At 40.4% G+C, this 21506-nt stretch overlaps 1 long non-coding RNA gene across 1 annotated transcript; it reads right to left on the bottom strand.

The window, feature by feature from the left end:
- Positions 1 to 10557: 10557 nt before the first annotated feature.
- Positions 10558 to 15052, bottom strand: LOC309626544. The gene is made up of 2 exons (XR_014243257.1): positions 12585 to 15052; positions 10558 to 12265 (listed from the first exon to the last, which is right to left on the bottom strand). It is a non-coding gene; the product is annotated as an uncharacterized lncRNA (long non-coding RNA).
- Positions 15053 to 21506: the final 6454 nt, after the last annotated feature.

The following is a 21506-nucleotide window of genomic DNA, read 5'->3' as shown; positions in this document are numbered from 1 at the left end:
AAAATTATCAGGTGCTAGCTGGGATACAGAGCAACTCAGACGTTTCTGGGGGAATGCAAAACGGTACAGCCACTTTGGAAAACAATATGGGAGTTTGTATTTACTGTACAACCTATCAATTCTACTCTTAGGGTTACTCAAGAAAAATAAAAATATATGTTCATACAAAAACCTGCACACATATTTTTAAAATAGCATCATTCATAATCACCCCAAACTGAAACAACACGAATGTCCATCAGCTAGTGAATGAATTAAAAGAAACATCAGGGGTATATCCATAATATGGAGTACTTCCAAGCAATAAAAAGGATTGAACAACTGATACACAAACATGGATGAATCTCAGAAGGATTATGCTGAATGACAAACAGGATGACCAACTTTTTTTTTTTTTTAATTAATTAATTTATTTATTTATGGCTGTGTTGGGTCTTCGTTTCTGCGCGAGGGCTTTCTCTAGTTGCGGCAAGTGGGGGCCACTCTTCATCGCGGTGCGCGGGCCTCTCACTATCGCGGCCTCTCTTGTTGCGGAGCACAGGCTCCAGACGTGCAGGCTCAGCAATTGTGGCTCACGGGCCTAGTTGTTCCGCGGCATGTGGGATCTTCCCAGACCAGGGCTCGAACCCGTGTCCCCTGCATTGGCAGGCAGATTCTCAACCACTGCGCCACCAGGGAAGCCCCCAACTTTTTAGAAAGACAATCCAAGACAGCTATGCCATGCCAGACCAAAAAAAGAAAAAAAAATTCATAATAATATAATATGTAATAAATAATTAGACACAGATGAGCTATTACTTTTTAAATTTTACTATACAAATATAAAAATAGGTGCTTATTTGAAATTATGTATCATTCTGTATTGTTTACTTTCTGCCACATAAATGCTATTTAAACAAAACAATTAATAACAGCAATTAGTGGTAATTAATAGTAGAACTAATTGACATATGTATGAGAAAAAAATAATATTTTCATACTCTTTCTATCCTTTGATACAGCAATTTATTTTAACTTTTAAACTCTATTATATATTAAAATTTTACAGACTAGGGACTTCCCTGGTGGTGCAGTGGTTAAGAATCCATCTGCCAATGCAGGGGATATGGGTTTGAGCCCTGGTCCCAGAAGATCCCACATGCCGCGGAGCAACTAAGCCTGTGCGCCACAACTACTGAGCCTGTGCTCTAGAGTCCGCGAGCCACAACTGCTGAAACCCGCGCGCCTAGAGCCCATGCTCCGCAACAAGAGAAGCCACCGCGATGAGAAGCCCGTGCTCCGCAACTAGAGAGTACCCTGCGCGCAGCCACGAAGACCCAACGCAGCAAAAATAAATAAATTTATTTTAAAAAGTTTTATAGATTAATTATTGATATTCTTAAGATACATACATGTAACACTTCTAAAAAGGAATATATAAATATAATAGTATCGGTTAAACAGATATTACCTATATTTAATAAAAAGTAATGACATATTTCCTTCTGTCCCATGCTATGGTGGCATATTTTTACTCTTTCAGCTTTCTTTTCCAGTAACACCTCTTTGAATTGCCTGCAGCCTTTATGACATAATTCTTTTCCTTTATGTAGTGGTAAAATGGAATAGAGACAAATGTACACTTTGACCTGCAGCTCTGCTTTTATCAAGCCCGCACTACACTGGTTCCTAGTGTCAGCTCAATGTGATGACATCGTGCTAGACAGCCTCTCAGGAAAAGTGTTTGAGACTGGAATACTTAGGATTTAACTTATTAGCATCAGCAGATTTTTCGACTTGTAGGAATTAATCTCCATCTCTCTAAAATTGCCCATCCTCTTTGTATGTACAGGCTCGTTTTAGGAGACTAGCTGTTTGTCAGTCAGGTCCTTTGTGTCCATAAGTTCCTCCTATAAGCTCTCCATGTCTAAAATGTCCATCATTTTAAAACATCTTGAAGCACATCAAATGTCATTGCAAGTTAAACCTCTTTTCTCAGGAAAAATGGTTTTAAAGCACAGAGGCAATTTGAACTTGTGAAATTGAACTTGGATTTCAAATAAGTGACAGCAAAGGAATCGAGAAAGTCCTCTTCAACTTGGCTGTCCTTTACTGATGATAATTTTTTTAGTTCTGAAGCAGTCTTACTTCCAAGAAGTGAGTCATTTTTTTCACTGGATGAGTTTTTGTCCAACCTATACCTGAATGGAACTAGTCAGGTGCCCTCAGTTCATCCTTTTCTGCAGCCTCTTCAAAGATCATCAAACAATTTTGGAGAAATGGCATATAGATTTCCATTTCACAGTAACGCCTTTCTCCACTCTCATCCTCAATGTTTTTTTTTTTTTTTTGGCCAAGCCAAGCGGCTTATGGGATCTCAGTTCCCTGACCAGGGATTGAACCTGGGCCATGGCAGTGAAAGCCCGGAATCCTAACCACTAGGCCACCAGGGAACTCCCTCTCAATGTACTTCTAAGTTAGAGAAGGACACCCTTCTGGTCCCACACTTGGAAAATATTATTTTACAGCAAGCCAATGTTTTAACGTCTATTCTATAAGACATCTTGTAAGCATATGTCTAAGGAGGCTATCTTCTTCTGCTTCTATAAATTAAAAATTTCATTAAGTGCTTCTTCATGCTTTCAGGACATGGAAAACTGACCTAAAATTTCATTATGAAAATCTCATTATCATAGGTAAGCAAATCAGATCTCTTTTTAGCAGTGTTATGTAAAAGGCGTGCAGGACATTTAGCTGGGAAGATTTAAAAATTTTTCTTTGGTGAGAAATTTTTCTTTGGTGAGAAATTTTTCTTTGGTTCATAGACTGAATGGAATTTTCCAACATTTACATTTGCACTGTTTGCCAATATGCAGACAGATGAGCAAAGTTACCATTTGGATAAGATAACAATCTTTTGTTTCATATAATCTGTGATTTCTCTAAGATCTTCAGAGAAATCAGGAAAACAGTTTAAAACTCTATCTTTCAACTCAAAATACCTTGGAGCTTGGGAGAACCTGTTTTGGTTGATACGTTCAGCGCGCTGCTTAATACGCTACAGAATGTATGCTTGTTGGAACAGCTTACAGAATCAGTTCTGCCCTGCAAAGGGCCGACACATCTGTTAAGCAAAATTTCCTCATTTATTTCTCCAAAGGACATTTTTGTCACAACCTCTGAATCAGGAAATGTAACTTTACTTAGTTTCACAAGGCAGTCGAGAAAACAATACAATCATCAGAGTTCATTAGTGTGATGTGCCCAGTCTAATTCAGTGGCTGCTGTGTTCACTTGAGCATTAGTGTCTTTTGGGAGATGAAAAATTTTGATTGATTTAGAAGTACCTGTCTCATTCCAGACTTGTAAAGAGATCCCTCCCTCCCCAGCCAGGCTGCTGCACTCAGCCTGTAAGGCACTCCCCATTGCAAGGACCACAGAACATCATCTCTTGGAACAAAACAAGAGTGTGTCATCTCCCCAGACTAGAGCTGGGTTTCAGGGTGACTTTTCTAGACTGATGTGCAGCTGGTCAACTGTGTAGCTGGAAAGGTAGGAGGTGATGCTGTAATCAGTGTAGCTGCTTCTGGGCCTTGCACATGACTGAGAGAAGAGGGGGAGCGTTCAGCAATGTGAGCGATGGAAGGATTTCACTAACATAATATCCGCAATTCTCTGCATGGGGGAGGTGGGCGGGGAGAGTGAGCAGATGCAGCTGCTGGAATGCAGCCCACATTCATGGAAGAGGGAGCAGGTTGGGTGCACAGATCAGTTGCACCTTTGTCATCAGTTACCCGTGGGCAGGCCTCTCTCTGTTCCATTCAGCTGCTCCTCCCCTACTCTCCCACTGGGGAACAAGAATATGCTCTGTCAGAGTGGGTTGGACCAGGCAGAGGTCAGCTGTTTGGAAACAGGCTAGGCCACCAGACTACAGGTTAGCTACAAGTGAGGTCAGTGGGAGGAGAAAAGTAAGCCCCAGCCTGTGGCCTGATCACAGAGAGCCCACACCAGGTGACGGGGAAATATCGCTTGCCGTTAATAATTACATTGTCTCTAGCTGTTCTAGGGACAGCTCAGAGAAGGAATAATCAGCTAAAATGGATTTAAATGATTTTTTTCATTTAAATCATTTCATTTAAATCAAGTAAAGGGGAGAGAAAAATCCATCAAAATTAACATCAGAGCATAAAAATGCATGGAGATGGGTGTTTGCAAAACCTCTCCGTGGGGAAAACCAGTGATTGGGGATGCTTAGTGACTAGGGGCATTCATGTGTGCCCAAATTGCTTTGGACAAATCTACTTTTTTTGCCACAGCGGAATGCTGGTTCAGTTAGACAATGTCGTTTTTCCATGCCTCTCAGAGTTACAGACACCAAGGAGCTGGTAGAGATGTGGGATTTGTCAGAGGACGGATATGGGATCCAGAAATAGTCCAGAGCCAGTCAAGAGTGATGAAAAGATAAACAAGGCCTGACAAAGCCACCAAGGGAATGGGGACTCGCCTTAGCAGCAGCTCTGGGGGAAGGGTGAACAGATTTTAGCCCACGGGGCTTTGTCAAGAGCAGCTGAGACTAACAGACCAGCTTCCTGCCTCAGTCACTAGGTTGGGCCACGCTGCTCCTGAAACACATATATGCATCTAGTTGCAAGAAGCTGGAGATGGTAAACATGGAGAAAGCAAGGCAAAGGTGACAGGGAACTCAAGTAAGTGGCAAAAATGTTTGCATCTCTAGCTATTGTTTTGGCTTTACGTGAGACTGTCATCATTAACCGTGTGACTCCACTATTGTCACCCGGTCACTGTCTCCCGCAGGAGCAAGGACTTTAGAGATTTTCTTCCAAACGATGTAGCTCTTTTAAGTAACAAAATTTCCCACTATGTGACTACGCATAATTCCAAGGTAGAGGATGTGTTTCCAGATCTCTGGTAGCTACAGCTGTGAACGGGCAGAATCTAGCTTCTACGGCAAAGAGGGACGAGGGACCAGGCACCAGGTCTCCCAGCCTCCTTCTCTGTCTCCTGAGTTGAGCAACTGTTTGTTCATTTATTCATTCATTCATTCACCCATTCAGGAAACACATATTTAGTACATCATGTTTCAAGAGCAGTCTAAGTTCTTGGAAAGAAAAGTAAGGGGACTATTCCTTCTGCCCTTAAGGAGTATACCTTCCAGGTTTCTGGTGTTATCCAGGTTTTTAGTCTCAGCAAATGATGTCTATATCTTGTCAAATAAACACAAATCCATGGGCTTCTCCAGTGGCACAGTGGTTAAGAATCTGCCTGCCAATGCAGGCAACACAGGTTCGAGTCCTGGTCAAGGAAGATCCCACATGCTGAGGAGCAACTAAGCCCATGCTCCACAAATACTGAGCCCACATGCCACAGCTACTGAAGCCCGCGCACCTAGAGCCCGTGCTCCGCAACAAGAGAAGCACCGCAATGAGAAGCCCACGCACCACAATGAAGAGTAGCCCCCGCTCACTGCAACTAGAGAAAAGCCCGTGCGCAGCAACGAAGACCCAACGCAGCCAAAAATAAAATAAATAAATTTATTAAACAATAAATAAATAAATAAATAAATAAAATATGTAGTTTAAAAAACACACACAGACACAAATCCAGACTTAGGTAAGAGACTTAGAGACTTTAATTAGAAAGACTATTGCAATAGGGAGAACACTCGCATCTCAGAAATCTGCAAACGTCTTAAAATCAAACAGAAAAAGGGTTTTCTTTTATAGGGTAGAGGAGAGGCAAGTATAGATAAGCAGAATCTTTGGAGGGAAAGCTGAACATGCAAGGGGAAATACCAGTGAGGTTTGGCAGGGAAAGTGTTCCGTTGTGGTCGGGCAATTCGCAGGAGAGGCTGATGGTAGGGGGCATATCCCAGTGTTTTTGTGCTTGCTCAAGCTTGGGGGAAAGCAGGGTTCAGGGGCCTGGAGTGAAAAGAGAAGCCTGCCTAAAGTGTGGTCAAGGTAAAGCAGAGGTTAACCAAGAGGCAGTTGTGGACCCTTGGCCCATCTGCTGACACTTTTGATAAGTGTCGGGTGGGTGGCCGAAGTCCAAGACAAGTGCTGATGAGCTGCCCTCCTGCCATTTTCCAATAACCATCCACTCACACACCCGCACACGGACAGACCCATAGGGCTCCTATCCTGTGGTGATTTTGATTGCTTTACTCTATGTTTTATATTTTTCTAGGCCACAAGCAGTAACTTTGCTTTCAATGGGTAAAATTCAACCTAGTTATCCCCAAAGCACACCCTATAGCCAAAGAAAATGAGGAAACAGGTTCAGATATATTCTTCTGTCTCCTGGATAGAAAAGTCAGAAGAATGAGAATAGAATTTGTAACTTTCAAATCATGAGAAGAAAAATAAAATAAATAAAACGACCAATCTAACAAAAGGCAAGAAATAAGGAGGGGAAAAAGGCAAAAAAAACCCCCAAAACATGGTAGAGAGAAAACTCAAAATAAAGTATTAGGAAGAGATATGAACATATCATTAAGTACAATAAATTATGAACAATTTGTTGTCAAAGAAAAGAAAGGTGTTCAATCTGGATTTTGAAAATCCAGTTACATGTAATTGTGTGATTTACAAGTGTTCAGTTATCTATTGCTCCATGACAAACCACTCCAAAACTTAGTGGTTAAAGACAAAAATGCTCCTCACAATCTTGTGGGTTGGCGATCTGGGCAGTTCTGCTGGTCTTGCCTGGGATCACTCATGCGGCTGCTGCCAGAGGACAGCTCGACTGGCGCTGGAGAGTCTGGGATGTCTTCAGTCCCTGCGTGGCGGTTGGTAATGGCTGTCGGCTGGGGCTCCTCAGTTCTCTTCTGCGTGGCCTCTCATCCTGCTGGAGGTTGGGTGGGGCTTCTTCACAGCATGATGATCATGGGGTTCCCGGGGGGGAAAGAGGGAGCTGCAAGGCCTCTTAAGACCCAATCTCAGAAATCACAGGTCACTTCTGCCACATTCTATTGGTCAAAGCAGTCACAAGTCCAGCTCATGCTGGTTGGTGTTAGGAGTGACTGCAGAAATATCTGGGATCAGATTAAGAATGTATTGAGCTGGGGATACATTTAGTTTGGGTTCAGTGACATATATATGTTTATGTGGTTTTCAGTCACTTCCTTATGCAATTGTGATTGCTCACATCTGATTGTAAAAATGATGTTTGGGAATACTCCCATCACCCATTGGGCCGACTTACCTGGCACCGTGACTGGAGGGTGCAAGGCCAAACATTTTATCATGATATGAATCTGTTCTACAGCATCTGGCAATTACATATGTGGGCAGAAGAGAAAAAACAAGGTTTGAGAGGTATGGAGCCAAAAGCTGGTCTGTGGAAAATTCTTCCCATCATCAGACTTATAAAATTGTAAGAAGAGAGCTCAGTTCTCACTGAAGCTTGGTCAATGCCAATGGTCAGTGTTGTCAGGAATATATTCAATATTGCAAAATAGACCAATACCTTCCAAATACTAAGGGAAAATCATCTCAAACTTAGAATTCCATACCCAGCCAAATTATTTATTAAATGTCAGGGCACATTTCTTTTTTCTTTTTGAGTGGGAATCACATGAGATGGAATTTATCAGAGTCCCTGTGTCTGTGGGGCACAAAACTACAATAGTATTATAAATGTCAGGTCCACTCATGTGAGGTCGTGTGTTTTATGAATCTCAACTAGAAATAATAGAAAATGAATTTTGATCAAACGTGCTACAGGAAAGACTGAAGTACCTTTTTATTCTCTCAATGGGAAATATAAAATGTTACAAAATCATTACCACTATGAAGCACTGGTGGCTTTGGAATGTGTGGACTTGGCCAGGCTGAACTGTTCCCCAGAATTCCCTTTCTTATACGTCTCCATTCAGGGTGACCACAAGAGACATTTTGGAGGGAGAGTTAGAGAGCAGGAGCGAAGCAACAGCTACTTTGTAGCTTACACACTTTGCTGCTTTCCAGCTGGCTCACCTCCTTGGTGTGGGGCAGCAGCCGGGCAGGCAACTGCTCCCCCTTCCCCTAGATCCTCTTCAGCCTCTCCAACTCCTGAGTCAGCTGTGTTTTTAGCTCTGCGAGGTACAGTACCAGCTTCCCCCACAGGACATCCACACCATCAAGGGTGGAGACAATTCCAGTCTGTCCTTGTGGGTCCCAGCTTATGCTCTTGGGTGCCAGTTGTCCTTGCTCTCCCCGTTTACATCCAACTTCCTTTCCACCCTGCCTGTCCTGCAAATTTCAAGCTCCAGCTGCAGATGCAAAGGCAACAGTCATGTAAAGCATGTTTAACCAACTCCCCCAGTGTGCAAGGTCAAAGCCCTGTAACAGATCCATAGATAGATAGATAGATAAGATACATATATGGACAGTTAGATGATAGGTGGATGGATAGATAGACAAAAGATACATAGATGGATAGATAAATAGATGATAGATGGATAGATAGATAGAAATTTTTCCTTCTAGTGAGATTGACTTCTGATTGAATCTCAACTAATGCAGAAGCCATCAGAGACACAACTAAAATTTCAGGAGGAAAATTATTATAGAGGTATGTCATAGAGTTTAATGTTAGACTAATTTCTTGGATTTTGTGATGTTTGTGGTATTTGTTACCATTTTCAAAAATGCAATTTGTTGTGATTTCTTTTCTCACTCTAAGTATTTTGTCATATTTAATTTTGTATAATTATATATCTTAGGCCCCACGAAACCAGGATCCTTTCCTGCTTCTCTAGAGAATGTGCTCCATCAAAAAGAGGGAATAAACCAAAAAGAAGAAGACAGAGGATCCAGGAAACAGGAGGTCCAACATCAGACAGGGCAAATTGGAGGATGATGGTGCAGGGAAGTGCCAGGATGGCAACTGTGCAGCAGGCCTAGGGAGCAAGCAGCCTGGATGGGAGCAGGAGGAAGGAGGGCTTCAGGGGAGTGTCTCCAAGAAAAGAAAAGAAACTGACCAAATATCTCACTCTTAAGAATATACTGAGAGAAAATGTATATTTCTGCAATAAGTTTTAGGGTACAGTAATAGAAATAAAGAAAATAAACAAATGGGAAAAAAAAAAAAAAAAAAAAACCTATGATGGACTTCCCTGATGGCTCAGTGGTTAAGAATCCGCCTGCCAATGCAGGGGACAGAAGTTCGATCCCTGGTCCAGGAAGATTCCACATGCTGCAGAGCAACTAAGCCAGTGCGCCACAACTACTGAGCCTGCACTCTAGAGCCCACGACCCACAACTACTGAGCCCATGTGCCGCAACTACTGAAGCCCAAGCTCTCTAGGGTCCACATGCCGCAACTACTGAGCCTGCGTGCTGCAACTACTGAAGCCCGCGCGCCTAAAGCCCATGCTCCGCAACAAGAGAAGCCACTGCAATGAGAAGCCCACGCACCGCAACGAAGAGTAGCCTCTGCTCACTGCAACTAGAGAAAGCCCGCGCGCAGCAACGAAGACCCAACACAGCCAAAAAAAAAAAAAAAACAACAACAGCGAAGGTAATGATCAGCTCCAGGGAGAACAAAAGCTTCTACAAGAAAAGAAATATAAGCATAATTAATTACGTAAACCAGCTGTGAATAATGTTTGGGTAATTATCATAATTGTAAACACTGAACGTTGATTTAGGCAAAAAATATAATTTAATCATATTGGAAGGATAGAGGGAGGGGGGTGAGAGAAAGAGAGTTTGTGAGAGAGCTAATTCTTCAACTTCCATAGACAGTCGATAAGTAATATACAAAATTGAAAAAATAACACAAAAGCATGTTTTTTTTTTTAATATGGTGGGAAATATTGGAAAAAGTAGCTGAAAAAGTTGAAAGTTTTTGCCTTAGGGAACTGAAATCAGGACTATTTTTTCATTATAAGCCTTAGAGAATTATTTCATTAAAAATAAATTTTAATAATAGAAAAAGATACATTAGGTGTATACTTTTTTAAAAGCAGGAGTTGTGTTATTAACATCAGAAAAAAATAAAATTCAAAGCAACCCACATTAAAAAAAACAAGGAAACTATTTTATATTAATAGATGGTAATAGTCCACCAAGAAGATATAATGGGCATAAACATGTATGCATCTACTAATACAGCTTTGACAGAAGTATAAGGAGCAAACAAATCTACAATCAAAGTGGGAGATTTCTAACCATCTCTCAGGAGATTAGATCAGATAAAAAATAAGTAAGGCTATGAATGTTTTGATGATAAGTAGCTTGATGTAAAAAGTTACCTAAAATATTTTACCCAGTAATTGGAAAGTACATATTTTCTTCAAGAACACATTGTTTTCCCCCAAAATTAAAGATTTTTAGGCCACAAAAGAAATCAATAAAATTCACAAAACAGAAATCATACATGACACCTTCACAAACCACATATAATAAAATTAGTTGTTGTTTTTTTTAAAGAATAGCCAAAAGAAACAATAGCAACAACCACCACAAAACCATCTACTTGAGAAATTTAAAATACAATTAGGAAAACTCTTGAGTTAAAGAGGAAATTCAAACTGTAATTACAAACTTTTTTTTACCTTGGTCAAATATATACATAACATAAAATTCAACCACTTTTAAGTGTACAATTCAGTGGCATTAATTTCATTCATACTGTTATGCAACCATCACCACTATCCATCTCCAGAAGTTTTTCCATAATCCCATACTGAAACACAGACTTTTTATAAGAATAAAAACATGACATAGAAAACTTGTGGAATCTTTCTGAAACAATATGCAGAGGATTTATAACCTTCAATAAATTTATTCAAAAGCAAAAAGTTTTCAAAAATTAAGCTTCAACTCAAGGAGCTAGAAAAAACGTAAACCCAAGGAAAGTGAAAATTGGTAAAAAGAAAAATCAGAAATCAATGAACTAGACAAAAAAAGTAGTAGAGTTGATCAGCAAAAACAAAAGCTGGTTTTGTTTGTTTGTTTGTTTTAAGCCCACAGCTTGGGAATCTAATTTAAAAAAGGAGACATAAATAAACAACATTAGGAGCAATAATGAGGACTTGATCATGTGGATAAATAAATACAAGAATTGGCTATAAAAACAACATTAACATATCACAGACAAAATCCCAAGGAATCTACAAAAAATTCTTAGAATAATAACTGAGTTCAACAAGGCTGCAGAATGTAAGACTGACACACACAAATCATCACATTTTTATATGCTAATAATGAACATGTGCAAACCGAAATTAAAAACACAGTACCTTTAATGATCACCCCAAAGAAAATGAAATACTTATGTATACACTTAGTAAAATATGTACAGAATCTGCACGCTGAAAATTACAAAATGCTCATGAAAGAAATTAAAGACAACTGAAACAAATGGAGAGACATATCATGTTCATGGATTAAAAGACTCGACATAGTAAAGATGTCCATAAGTTTAATACAATTCCTATAAAAATCCCAGTAAGTTTTTTTTTTTTTTAAACATAGACAAGCCTATTCTAAAAATGTTAGGGAAAGGAACAGCCCCTAGAATCATGACAAGGAAAAGTAAAATGGAAAAAATCATTCTACTTGACACTAAGTACGACTGTCTAGCTACAATAATTCATAGAGTATGGTATCAGTCAGTGGAGGGATAGATACATAGATCAATGGAAGAGAATAGAGAACCCAGAAATAGACCCATTCCAATATGCCCAACTGATTAACAAAGGTGCAAAAGCAGTTCACTGGAGGAAGGATAGCCTTCTCAACAAATGGTGTTGGAGCAATTGGATATTCACAGGCAATGGGCTCTCTGCCTAAACCTCCCACTTTATACAAAAATTAACTTAAAATGAATCATAGATGTAAATTTAAAACCTATAACTAGAAAACTTTGGGGAAAAAAATAAAAGAAAATCTTCAGGATCTAAGGCTTGGCAAAGAGTTCTTCAACTTGACAGCAAAAACACGATTCATAAAAGGAAAAATTGCTAAATTTGACCTCCTCAGAATTAAAAATATTTGTTATATGAAAAACTCTGTTAAGAGGATAAAAAGAAAAACTACAGTGTGGGAGAAAATATTTGCAAGCCATATATCCAACAGAGGACTAGTATATGAAATATACAAAGAGCTTTCAAAATTCAACAGTAAAAAAACCCAAAAAATCTAATTAGAAAATGGGCAAAAGACATGAACAGACACTTAGCTGAGAAGGATATGTAGATGGCACATAAACACATGAAAAGATGTTCAACATCATTCGCTACCAGGGAACTGCAAATTAAAACCATACAATGAGGGCTTCCCTGGTGGCGCAGTGGTTGAGAATCTGCCTGCCAATGCAGGGCACACGGGTTCGAGCCCTGGTCTGGGAAGATCCCACATGCCGCGGAGCAACTAGGCCCCTGAGCCACAACTACTGAGCCTGCGCGTCTGGATCCTGTGCTCCGCAACAAGAGAGGCCGCGATAGTGAGAAGCCCGCGCACCGCGACGAAGAGTGGCCTCCCCTTGCCACAACTAGAGAAAGCCCTCGCACAGAAACAAAGACCCAACACAGCCATAAAATAAATAAATAAATAAATATTTTAAAAAACAAAAAAAAAAACCATACAATGAGATATCACCACACACATATCAGAATGACTAAAATAAAAAATAGTGAAGGCACCAAATCCTTGTGAGGATGCAGAAAAACTGCATCACTCATTGCAGTAGGAAGAATAATGGCCCTCCAAAGACATATATGCCCTAATCCCTAGAACCTGTGCATACGTTAGGTTACATGGCAAAGGGGAACTAAGGTTGCAGATGGAATTAAAATAATCAGCTGACTTTAAAATGCAGAGATTATCCTGGATTATCTGGGTGGATTCAATGTGATCACAAGGATCCTTAAAAGTAGAAGGACACAGAAAAGAGACACAGAGATATGATGACAGAAGTAGGATCAGAGAGTCTAGAAAAACACACACATATATGTATGTGGTCACCTAACCAATGACAAAGGTGCCAAGGCCTTATACTGAGGGGAAGATCATCTTTTCAATAAAAGATGTAGAGTCAACTGGCTATCCACATAGAAAAATATGAATCTGGACCTCACCTTACTCCATACATAAAAATAACTTCCAGATGGCTTGTAGATCTAAATGTAAAAGGCAAAAAATAATGCTTTTAGAAGAAAACATAGGAGAATATTTTCATGATCTTGGGATGTGCAAAGATTTTTTAAACATGGTCCAAAAAAGTTCTAATCATATAGAAAAAAAATCAATAAATTGGAATACATTAAAATTAAGAACAGCTTTTCATTAAAAAAAAAAAACACATGAAAAGAGTGAAAAGAGAAGCCATAAAGAGGGAGAAGACATTTTAAATACAAAGGATTCCTATCCAGAATATATAAAGAACTCAAGGAATCAATAAGAAAAGGATAGACAACCCAATAGAAGAATGAGTAAAAGACACTTTACATAAGAGGATATCCAAATGGATAATAAATAAGTGTTCAACTTATGAATCGTCAGCGAAATGCCAATTATAACCACAGTGCAATGCTGCTATACATCTAACAGAACATCTAAAACCCAAAGCAGACAGCTCTGAGTGTTGATGAGGACTCACTGCTGGTGCAAGTGTCAGTTGGTACATATTGAAAAACTGTTTGGCAGTATCCACCAAAGCTAAGCATATGCACACTGTATTGACTTACAATTCTTTTTTTTTTTTTTTTAAGGAAGTATTCCCTCTGCTTTTTCTTTTTTTTTTTTAATTGGAGTGTAATTATTTACAATGTTGTGTTAGTTTCTGCTGTACAACGAAGTGAATCAGCTATATGTATACATATATCCCCTCCCTCTTGGACCTCCCTCCCTCCCCATCCCACCCATCTACGTCGTCACAGAGCAGCAAACTGAGCTTCCTGTGCTATATAGCAGGTTCCCACTAGCTATCTATTTTACACATGGTAGTGTATAGATGTCAATCCTAATCTCCCATTCTCCCACCTTCCCCTTCCCCCCTTTCCCATGTCCACATGTCTGTTCTGTATGTTCCTATTCCTGCCCTGCAAACAGGTTCATCTGTCCCGTTTTTCTAGATTCCATATATATGCGCTAATATACGATATTTATCTCTTTCTTTGCCTTGCAATTCTGCTCCTATAAAAATGTACAAATTCTCCAAAGATATATACAGGAATGTTTATAACAGCACTATTTCTTTTGTTTTCTTTCTTCCTTTTTCTTTTTTTTTCTTACAAAACTAAACAAACTCTCAAAAAGTTTATTCATATTAATTTCTTTTAATATAATTTTTATTTTATATTGGAGTACAGTTGATTTACAACATTCTGTCAGTTTCAGGTGTACAGCAAAGTGATTCAGTTATATATATACATATATCCATTCTTTTTTAGATTCTTTTCCCATATAGGTTATTATAGAATATTAAGTAGAGTTCCCTGTGCTATACAGTAGGTCTTTGTTGATTATCTATTTTATATATAGTAGTGTGTATATATAACAGCATTATTTCTAATAGCCCTAAGCTGTTGCATAAATGTTCATCAACAGTAGTACAAATAAATGAATTGTGGTATATTCACATGATGGAATACTATACAACAGTGAGAATGAATATATGCAATTATGTGGATGAATCAATCTCACAGACACTATAAATACAGGCAAAACTAATCTATGATGTTAGAAGTTAGGATAGAGGGGGAAGGGAAGTGACTGGAAGAGAGCATGGGGAGGCTGCTAGGTGCTAAAAATTTTCCTTTTGTTGATGTGAGTGCTGGTATACATGCTTTCTCTTTGTGAAAATACATTTCTGTATGCATGTTATACTTCAATAAAAATCTAACTGAAAAAGAATACATCTTCTGACATGCCTCAGAAATACACAATGTGGGCTTCCCTGGTGGCGCAGTGGTTGAGAATCTGCCTGCCAATGCAGGAGACACGGGTTCGAGCCCTGGTCTGGGAAGATCCCACATGCCGCGGAGCAGCTGAGCCCGTGAGCCACAACCACTGAGCCTGCGCGTCTGGAGCCTGTGCTCCGCAACAGGAGAGGCCGCGACAGTGAGAGGCCCGCACCGCGATGAAGAGTGGCCCCCGCTCGTCGCAACTAGAGAAAGCCCTTGCACAGAAACGAAGACCCAACACAGCCAAAAATAAATATAAATAAATAAATTTATTTTTTTAAAAAATGTAGGTTTCTTTAAAAAAAAAAAACACAATGTGAAATGAGCAAAATACAAGGAAAAATACATAAATCCACAATCATAGAAGGAGATTTTAATACATCTTTCTCAGAAATTAATAAGACAAGCAAACCAAAAAACTGGTGAGGAAATAGAAGATGTAACCATAAAATTAAAAAACTTGATCTAATGAACATATAATCATGAACCCAACAATTCAATAGTAAACATTCTTTTCAAATATATATAAACATTTACAAAAATTAACTACATACTATTCCTCAGAGCAAGTTTTAATAATCAAATAACCAACATCATACAGTCCTTATTCTCTGAATATAATAGAACTATTAGCATCAAAAACAAAAGTGGTGGGGAAAAATACATACATTTGGAAATTTAAAAGCACAGGTCTAAATAATTCATGAGTCAAAGAACAAATCTCATGGAAATAAAATATTTAAAACTAAATGACAATGCAAACACTCTATCAAAAATTGGGAGATGTTGTTAAAGTGGCACTTAGGGGGTCATTAATAGCTATAAATGCATATATTGAAATGAACAATTAAAATATATTAAAATGGGGGCTTCCCTGGTGGTGCAGTGGTTGAGAATCCGCCTGCCAATGCAGGGGACACGGGTTTGAGACCTGGTCTGGGAGGATCCCACATGCCGCGGAGCAACTGGGCCCGTGAGCCACAACTACTGAGCCTGCGCGTCTGGATCCTGTGCTCCGCAACAAGAGAGGCTGCGATAGTGAGAGGCCTGCGCACCGCGATGAAGAGTAGCCGCCGCTCGCCGCAACTAGAGAAAGCCCTCGCACAGAAACGAAGACCCAACACAGCCAAAAATAAATAAATAAATAAATAAATAAATAAATAAATAAAAAATATATATATTAAAATGAAGAAAGTTTAAAAATTAATGAATTAAGAACGGAACTCAAAATGTAAACACCGAGAGTTGTATTGGTCTGATTCAGGGAGAGCCTGTGCCACGGGTCCCTGCAGCGCTGCTCAGAGAGAAAAGTATGTCGTTGGTACCAACAGGATCCTGGGCAGCCTCACAAAAGAGTTCCGTGCTCCACTGTGGTGTGAAAGCAGCAAAAGACCTTTGTGTGAGGCCCCAGTGGAAGCTGAGTCCTGCCTGCAGACCTCCCAGACTTCACCCTAGCAAGCACCACCATCAATCAGGCTGGCCCCGGGCCACAGGCTAGCTCCCTCTCCTGGGAGCACCTCTGCGCTGAGACTGTGCTTGGTCCCCTGTCTGACTTGCCCCAGGTGACATTTGTTCTTACAAAACCCTGGGACCACAGTAGCTCAAGATGGAGGGGAGTAGAGCCCTAGACCCCTGGTGGGGTGTGGATAGTGGAGGTAACACCCTTCACATGCACGGGGGGAAACTGAACTGAACCAGATGGAAGCTCCCTGAGCTGGGGTTGTGTTAACGACACTGCTTATATGTCCATACAGGTACATACATGTTTACAAATACATGCAAAAAAGGTCTGAAAAGATACATGCTACCGCAGTAAGAGTGGTTATCACTGGGGAGAGCTCTGAGATTGTGGGTAGTGGTCAAGGGGTTTCAGTTAATCAGCATTTAATTTAGGGCAAGAATGCATTCATATGTCACTTAATTTGTCACTTAAATTTCATAAAAATTCTTTCAGAATGAGACTGGATGGTTTTCGTTGGATGGGGTACTATAAATAATGCTATTTTTCCATATACTTCTGTATTTTTCAATTTTCTATTGAAACACTACCAATAGAACTTTCTGTGATGATGGAAATGTTCTATCTGTCTGCTGTCCAATATACAGTAGCCGCTAGCAATGTGTGGCTATTGAGCACTTGAAATGTGGCTAGTGTGACTGAGGAACCGAATTTTTCATTTCATTTCATTTTAACTAAGTAAAATTTAAATCTAAATAACCACATGTGGCTAGTGGCTGCTGTATTGGACAGTGTGGTTCTATAATGACGTATTACTTTGTTGCTTTATTTCCAAGGGTTATTTTTCCACTTTTAAAAATCGAGGTATAACATACAATAAAGTGCACAAATTTTAAGTTTGTAGCTTGATGAATTTTGACAAACCACCACCCAGATCCAGATATGAAACATTTCTTGCACCTCAGAACACTCCTTTGATTGCTCCCACTCCTAGCCAGTGCCTTCCAATACTATTCTGACTTCTTTCACCAAAAATTAGTTTGACCCGTATTTGAACTTCATGTAAATGAAATCATGCATTGCATATTCTTCTTTCACTCAACATTATGACATCCATGCCATTGTATGTAGTTGTAGCTTTGTTCTTTTTCGTGGTTATTTTTTCGTGGTTGTGTGGTATTCCATTGTATGAATATACCACAGTTTCCAATCCCCGCCCCCAAATCTACTCTTGGTGAATAGTTGGGTTATTTCTAATTTGGGGCTATTACAAATAAAGCCACTGTGAACAATCCTGTACTTGTGTCCACCAAAAGACTCGTTTGTCTTTGGTGGACCTAAGCGTTCATTTCTATTGGGTATATGCCCAAGAGAGAAATTGCTGAATCACAAGCTATATGTATCTTTACCTTTAGTATACTGTCAAAATTTTCCCAAAGTGGCTATAACCATTTACATTTAGTCATGCATAACTTTTATAATTGGGGGGAAGCTATTTTGAGAAATGAGAGAGACAGCAAGAGAAACCCTTTTTCTAGACAAACTCCATAATTAGCAGCAAATTTAGCAATACTATGTAAAATACATCATCCCTCGCTTAAACTGATTTATATAAGTATTGGGAGGGGGTTTGGCTTGGAGTCTAAGAGCTCTGATGTTGGAGTCAGATAACTGAAGTACAAACCTCAACCCTGCAAATGACAGCTGTGTGACCTTCAGCAAATGACTAACCCTCTCTGCTCTTTGGTCTCTTTGCCTGTAAATGGAAATAATAATATCACCTCACAGGATTATTGTAAGGATTAATAAAATAATGCTTATAAGTTCCATAGTATGTGTCTTAAATATGGTAAGAGTTTTATAAATGTTAGCTACTATTGGTATTATTTGGTTAATATTTTTATTAACATTTGGTGACCAGTAGCATTTTTAGCCCGTCTTAATACATGATAGGCCACTTTTATTACAAAGCGTTGATAATTAATTCTCCATTCCCATTCTTTCCCCATTTCACCACTGATCAATTCTTATGAAGTTCCTATCTGAGATCTATGATTGTGGCAGTTTTTCTCTCAGATGGTTGGATGCCTTGAATGGCTTTTAGACTCAATTTAAGGACCAGTTTGCTCGAGTGTTGCTAAGAGAAAATGCATCTAACTTGCCAAAACCAAATTAACTCCTAATACACAAGGGGAAATGTTTAAGCAGTAAACAGTTGATAAAAATATAAACACTTTTATTCTCCTTATTCCATGTGGGCTTAAACTTAATTATTGAACTTACATTCACATGTCCAGACAAAGCATATGCAATTAGCACAATTTAAAAAATCATACCATCTTCAAATTACCTAAATTACTTATTCAACCAACGGATGATACAAAATCTTTCCAACTAATTTAACCCAACAAGTCTTCCCATCATGGGGTCCTTGGATGGCTCTTTTTTTTTTTTTAATCCATATCAAGTCTCATGAGGAATACTGGCCATATTTTGAAATAAACGCTAATATTGTAAGACATTTTATAATTCAATCTCTTTTATATGCCAGTCACAGTAGATCTTTCATTTTCAATATAATGTTATTCTCTATTGAGTCATAAGGCAAAATCTTGTCATTGAACACATATGCATGGGTGGGAGTGTTGTAAATGCAATCAATTAATTGACACATTACAACTGAAGTGGCTCTGCTTGCTCCATCCTCAATTTTCCAGAATTTCTCTTCTCAATATCTTTATGTTGCAGATTTACAAGGTAAAGGTATTTGTTAGGTCAGACTTGGCAATTTATGGTCTCTACTTGGGGCCTTTCTTATATCCTAGTACCTGGGCTTGGCTTTTTCAGCAGAAAATGCATCTAATCCCTAAAAGAACAAGGTCTCCCAGTTTTTTTTGCTCAGTGCTCTTGCAGTCATGGTTCTTTCTCTGCAGATGATGCCTCCTGTTGTGCAGACAGAAGGTTCCTCTTTCCCTGTGGAGTGTCTCATAACTGGGGCTCTGATATTAACAAACCTGGGGCAAGGCAGTCATAGCAAGATGCCACCTCCCTTTCCTCTATGTACCAAAATGCATCATTCTGACATCCCTGAAGGAAAACCAAGATTAGCATCCCAACCAGGGAATAGCAGTCCAAACATTTACTGACCCAAGTAATCTTCAGGGATGTTAGCTTTAGTTTTGGTTGTTATTCAGGTGTCACGGGCAGGGCTGCATTCCAGACACAAGATCAGGAAGCAGAGGACCCTACACCAGCTGCTTCTTCCTCAAAGAAGCCCTGCCTCCCTTTGTCCTTTTATTAATGGACTTTCTCGAATGATCTTCAAGATGGTTCTCATTCCAGCTGATCTTTAGGAGACACTTGTTGGGGAGGACTCCTTTCAAATCACCTTTCTGCAGACAGTTTTCCAATCTGATTCAAGGCCACATCCTGGGCATCTGGTTTCTGTAGCTCAAAGAATTACTGCTCCTGATAAATTGCTCTGAGTTCCAAGGCTACTGCTGTCATATTGCATTCTCTGACCATTTTCCAGGTACCCTCATACACATTCAGACTCTCTCTCTCTCTCTCTGTCTCTCTCTGTCTTCAACCCATTAGACTCCATTCCCATCCACATAAGTTTTACAACAAAATACACTGGAGAGAGTTAGCTAGCACAGCACCTGAAGCATACAGCAGAGGCTCAAAAATGTGCATTGAATGAAAAGCTTTGGAGCCCTGAAGTGAGGGATGGAGGTGGGGATCACATCACCACACCTCTGCAGGTTCTCACAGAGCATGTGCCAATTGCAACATCAGGCCTGGAGGGTGGAAGTGAGGAAACACATTTTAAACTGCTCAATAACTGGTTCCTTGGCGGGAGGGAGTGAATAGTGAGTCCCCATGTCTGGATAAATATAAACTGAAGTTGCAAAACCACCTGATGGGGACTGTGTAGAAAAGAATTAAACCTCAAGTGGGTAGTTGAATTAGTAAGTCTTCAGTGTCCCTTCCAATCCTGGGATTTTATAAGATTCCTTGAGGAAGAAAAAAGGGAGAGGCAGAAAAAAAGAGAACAGAGAGGAGAGAAGGGGAGGAAATGAAAGAATAAAATTTAAAAGGAGATAAGAAGGAAGGCCAGAGGCTGGGGACCATTCTGTTCATGAGCCGAACATTCGGACAGAAGCTACAGAGTTCCTGAGAGGGCTGGTATCTCAATGGGCAGTCGGCAGAGTGTCACAGCACCGTGGTCCTTAGCCTCCAGCACCCACCCATTCCTGTCCTATGGGCCAAGCTTTTGGGCCTGGCCTTGTCCAGGGAGCACAAGGCCGAGCAGAGCAGCGATGTGTTCGTTAGAAAGGTTGGCCTGGGACAAAGAAGGGGCAGAACTCTCAGCAACTCTGCACAATCCCTTGGGGGCACTCAGGATCCTAGGGGGTCTCCAGGAGGGCTCTCAATCCTTAGGACAGGGGGGAACAAGAAGGAGGCCTTCCCTCTACCCCCTCTTCCCATGAGGAGAGGACTGGGGTGGGGGACGGACATTGGTAAGCACTCACCAGCCCAGCCAGGCCTGTGCCCAAATGCAACTGTGTGGGTGGCTTCCTGAACCACAGGAATTGGGCCAGTCCCTGCCCCCTGCTCAAAGGCAGCATTTGCAGATAGAACAAAGCAGCCCTCTTCCTAAAAGATATTTCAGAGCTACGTCCCTGACAGTGGTGTGGGCTGCAGTGGTGGGGCTTGGGCTGTGGTCCTCAGAGGGGAATTTTTCTCAGAGACAGCTTTGCTGGTCTGGGAAGGGAACCTGGGCTCTGGCCCTGGGAAATGTCCCAGCTACTGCCTCTGCCAGGAGACAAGCTAGGACAGGATGCTGGGTGTCTGGACCTGGGCCTGGTCCCCAGACTGGCCTGGTCCAGTTAGGAAGACCTGCTACCCACAGAGAGGGTGAGGGATGAGAAGAGATTAGAAGCAGGAAGAAAAGAGAGTAGAGATGGACTCTTCACCTGCCCCCCTCATTTCTATTCCTTTCCTCTTCCACCACTCTTCCTGGCTGCTCCCCATCCCCTGGGGGGATTCAGCTGAAATACAACCGGCCCAACCCCAGCACTGTAGGCTGGACAGGAGCATCCACTCTGGATCTCTCTGTCTCTCCTGTTCCCCACCCAAGAAGCCCCATTTCTA

Source organism: Balaenoptera borealis (genome assembly GCF_965194805.1).
Source record: "Balaenoptera borealis genome assembly, chromosome: 3".
Lineage (NCBI taxonomy): Eukaryota > Metazoa > Chordata > Mammalia > Artiodactyla > Balaenopteridae > Balaenoptera > Balaenoptera borealis.
This window is presented reverse-complemented; position numbering and strand designations above follow the sequence as displayed.